Below are 5,138 nucleotides of genomic sequence, written 5' to 3' on the forward strand. Positions count from 1 at the left end.
GAAGGATGATGATGGATGAAGGATGATGATGGATGATGATGGATTATGATGGATGGATGGATGGATGGATGAAGGATGATGATGGATGAAGGATGATGATGGATGATGATGGATTATGATGGATGGATGATGGATGGATGAAGGATGATGATGGATGAAGGATGATGATGGATGATGATGGATTATGATGGATGGATGATGGATGGATGAAGGATGGATGAAGGATAGATGGTGAACACAGGGTATAAATGATAACAACATGTAAAGTAAACAGCTTGCTTATAGTCTAACCTGGGAGAAGCCTGCTCTGTGTTCTCTGTAGAAGCGGTGGGCGTCTGTCAGGTTAATGTTGGCTCAAGTTTCCTCTGAGGTGAACTTGATGCTGTAACTCAGTCCTGCGCTTCAGCTAATTAGCTTGTTGGACAAGTCATTAGCCTTAGACTGAAGGGCACTGGCAGCTCTCCATCTCATTTATAGCGTGTGTTCAGAGGGTTTATGTGGATCTGTTTGGACAAAGATGATTCCTACAGTTACACAAGGGATCTCAGAGCAGCTTTAAAATATTGACATCAGTCGGAATATTTACGGCTCTAACCCGCTAATGGACATATCTAAAGGGAGCAGGAGTTACTTGCTATTAGTCTCAAAATGTTTCCCAGAAATTTAGCTACTAATATGTGCTTTATAGACTCAAAGTAATAAAAGAAAAATTAGATAATTTGACAGAAATGTTAGTGATTTAGGGGGATTGTTTTCCTGCTTTGCTACTGATCAAGGTTCATGAGTAATGTGACCGTCATACAAAAACATTCAGCTTGTATCTATTTTTTTCTATGGAGTTATTTTTCCCCCATTATGTTTAACAACCAAAGAACGCATTTTGTAAATACAAATTTGAAGAATTTGAACAAACAATTGAAAAATAACTGTTAAAAAAACATTTGATAAACAGCTTTTTTTTTACGTAGCTGGGTGCTCCTGGGCATGATTCATAATCTAGCGTCTGTCTACATGAAGTTTGCACATTCTCCCAGTGCATTTGTGGGATCTCTCAGGGTACCCTGGTTTTCTCCCACAGTCCAAAACATGACTCCTAGGGTTAACTGGTTTCTAAATTGCCCTAAGGTGCGAGTATGTGTGTTCACATTTCCTCTGATCTGTACCAGATTGGGACCCATTCCTGGAGATAAGCTCTTTTGACCCTGATGGAGAAGATGGGTTATTTTATTTAAAAAAAACATTTTTTCATTTTATTTTATAATCTTTTTCATAATTTATTTTATGCACAGACATGCACCCTCTCATCTTATCCAGTGCAGCAATTATTCACAGAGCTTAAAACGGTAAATGTTTGGTTTTGTTATAATTATTATGCCTTGCAACTCTCTGCAAACAGTACATAAGGTGAGTGGGAGAGCACCAGTGCATCAGTAGGAGGAAGGAAACTTGTTGCTACCACCTGGTCAGATGTGACTGACAGTAAAATGTGAATTATAGTCAAATCAAATGGAAACAAAACAATAAATCACAAATATTAAAAGTTAAATTTGAGTTTTTATTCCTAATTCTTTGTAAAACATCCACTTGTGTTTTGGGGGCATTTCTTTGCTTCTAATTTTTCTTTTCTAAAATACTTTATGTTGCATTAGAACTGATCGAAGGAATCTGTGAACATTAATTCATAAGTCAAAGATCTTCCCCTGGATTTAGGTCAGGATGCTGAGTGGGCCTTGTGTGTATAATTAGATCTAAAACATTCCATAACGGCTGTGGTTGCATACTAAGAGTTGTTGGAAGATAAATGTCAGGGTTCCTGCGTGTTAGTGAGTGCGAGTGATGCATCTCCCCCCTGAGAGGATCTTTGGGGAGAACCTGGGCAGCCTACACAGGTGAAGATAATGTTTCTGATCAGAGTGCTGGGCTTAAAAGAGCAGCAGAGCCTCACTTAGGGCTGGTTTCTTGTGTTGTAGATGTTGTTTCATTGCTTTCTAGTCTCTTGCTTCCCCTCATGTATGTTCTCTGATGTTTATTGGTTTTCGTTTGGTTTTTGGATATTTGCCTCTGTTCCTGTTGCACTTTTATTAAATCATCCAAACTCATCCGTGCCAACTCCTTTCTGCATTTGGGTCCTCAAAACCTCCACACAACCTTACAATAAACCTCTGTCCAATTCTCTGTCATCTTTGCCCCAATGTTCATCTTTTATCTGATCGCATCAATCCTCCATGAACTCCATCCTGTATTCTATAGCGGAAAAACAATTTCCCTAATTAACGTTCTCCTGCTCACCCTGCTAGTTTACATGGATGTTAAATAGTCCTTCTCTTATATTCAGATTAATTGAACAGTACTTGATAAGACCTTCCCAACCATTCTTCTATGTTTCTTAATTTTCATGATGCTGATTGTTCTCTAACAAATCTTTGAGTCCAGAGTTGCGATGACGCTGAGAATAAATTACATACGGATGGATTCTATTTTCTAAATTGGGTGAAATATAAAGGGTAAAAAATATATAAATATGATGAATGCCAAACCTTCTTTGTGAACCTGAATTCTTATTTACAAAACATTTTTAAATCTGTTTCTCATTCCCTTCTATTTCACAATCTAATTTTATTTTGTCTGGATCCGTCTAAAGAAAAACTATTAAATTAAAAGGTTTGAGTTGATAGTTTTTGGAAATCAACGTCCAAAGCTTTTGCAACACACTGTATGTTCTTTAATCAGAGGGAAACAAAAAATAAAAAAAATAGAGATTACCTTAACCTAGAATTATTGCTTAATTGCTGCTTTTTGGGGCCTTTGCTTTCATTGTTGGAAAAACTATTACCCGTAGTTTTGTGCTTCTTCCTTTATAGTTACAGGCACAGGTGTAAAAATGAGGAGCTGAAAAAGCAAGTGGGACGAATTCAAAGTGCAATGTCACCCTCTCGGTTAGAAAAGTCAAGGTTCCTGTCTGCACTTGTGCAGCAGCATAACGAGGAGAGAGAGGCTGACCCGCAGCTGCTGAGGCAACTAGCTTCCGTCTCTGCTGCCGTGACCTTGACTAAGACATGAAACCCCTCCCTTATTTCTGTCTGGAAATTCCACATATCAAAATAAATATAAATGACTCACACCCTTCACCTTTTGCTAGCATAGATCATTTCCTTATCAACTGACCACTCTAGGAAAAACTACTGCGCTGCTTCCTGCTACGCTGGACCGTGCATGGGCACCTGAGAGCTCAGCTGCTGCAGGATGTGGGAAACAGTGGGGCTCCCAGGGGACATTGCAGACACTCAGCCAGCAGGTGGGTTGCAGAAGGAAGGCTGCAGCGTTGATAGGATCCAGGGTGTTTGTGCTGCAGCTCCTGGGATTACGGAAGCAATTAAATCCCCCCCCCCCCCGCACACACACAGAGTTTCACACGCATTGCTTTCCGTCCGAGAGAAAGGGATGAAACTCAATGGTAAATACATGGATCCTGTGACATTATAGCTGCTGCTAGCAGATGCCTGTTTTCATTTGATATATGTGGTATATAACAGTGTCCTGTCGTGCAATGTGGCAACAAGAATTATTGGCTTAATGCCTAAAAGAGCCCAACAGATTTTATTTTCACAAGTGCAGCAGTATGGCAATTGCAATATTGCTCCACTTGCTCCACACTTAAACTTTCCAAATTATTCATTAGGTCCACCTCATGTTTATCATCTAGTAGTGTGTAGTGTTTGCATAGATGTTAGATTTCCTATAATCCTTGATTGTTAGAAATAAAGAAATCATTATTTGAACCTGTAGTAGTTTGTGTTTATTGTATAGGGAGTGGTTTATCACTCAGGCCAGCCTCACCTTCCTTTTAGTGACATTTAAATCAATAGAGACAAATTCCTTTGGTTGGTAATTAATAACTCTTCTGATAGCCTAGCCTAAGTCACTAAATTGGTGGGGATAACTGGGTTTTAAAAGCTGGTCCAGAAGCCACCAGGAGTGTGAGAGGCCAAAAGAATCCTGGTGGGTCATTACAGTTATAATTATTCAACTAAGAACATTCAAATGGTTTTACTCTCGATTTTGAATGGTCTCTCAATTAACTACAACTCCCAGTTCTAGTTAATCATGTATTCATAATCTACAGGTAAAATATTACAACACCTGTAAACAGGTTCCCACCTAATTCTCCCATTTTCAACATCTTCAAGCAGAGCAGCATCTCTAACATTTACACACCGGCGTCACATCAGTATTTAAATATTTACAGAAATCAGTGCAAATGTCTCACAAGTGGTTCAATTTATGGTTTGACCTGTGGTACTACTACTCCTGTTGATCAATGGGGGTGGGGGGGCAATGTGATGTCAGGAAAAGGAAAATACCATGCACACTTTGAATAAGGATTTGCACTGCTCGTGGGCCTTTGCAATGCTGTTTTCCCTCCCTTTATTGTGTGTATACATTGGTCAGGGTTGGTGTGTGGGACAGGACCTATTTTTTTCTATAATTTTATCCATACTAAGTTTGTTTTTGCTAAATAACAACCTTAAACCACAAGTTTCAGGCCTCATTTTCTTTGCATACGAAAGCTTAATCAATCAGACCCCTAGGGAAGAGAAAAAGGGATGTTCTGGTACATTCAGAACACAGGTTTGGTGATTTCCACCTGTGCTTTCAGATCAGTCTGTTTGTTGTGATTGAAGATGATCCAAATACACTAATTCTTTCACACCAAACTAAAGCTGCTTGTCTTTAATCCTAAATCTGTGGCTCCCAGTTTCTGTCAGGGGAGATTTCCACTGTGAGGGGAGATGAATAGAGACGTGTTTGGATGTTCTCCACAGACAGGCGTGCAGCTGTGTGATCAGCAGGAAAGCAGGTCCACAGTCTGAGCCCCCCTCTGCCTTGTTATGGGACGTGAGAACATAAACACCAGCGACCTGGGGCATGTTTCAGGATGTGTCTGACATTGTGGTCATGAAACTGTTTCTACCTACCTTTACACACCTCGTTTAATGATTAGGATATCATTCAAGGCTTGCCATAAATATTATGATGAAAGCGTCATGATGAACAAAATAATCCCAACTAACAACCATCCTTCTGAGCTCTTCTGCAGTATTGGAGCATTGGTTTATTTTAGATAATGCTTACTGAAA

The sequence above is a fragment of the Cyprinodon variegatus genome, unplaced genomic scaffold (genome assembly GCF_000732505.1).
Source record: "Cyprinodon variegatus isolate N-32 unplaced genomic scaffold, C_variegatus-1.0 Scaffold45, whole genome shotgun sequence".
NCBI lineage: Eukaryota > Metazoa > Chordata > Actinopteri > Cyprinodontiformes > Cyprinodontidae > Cyprinodon > Cyprinodon variegatus.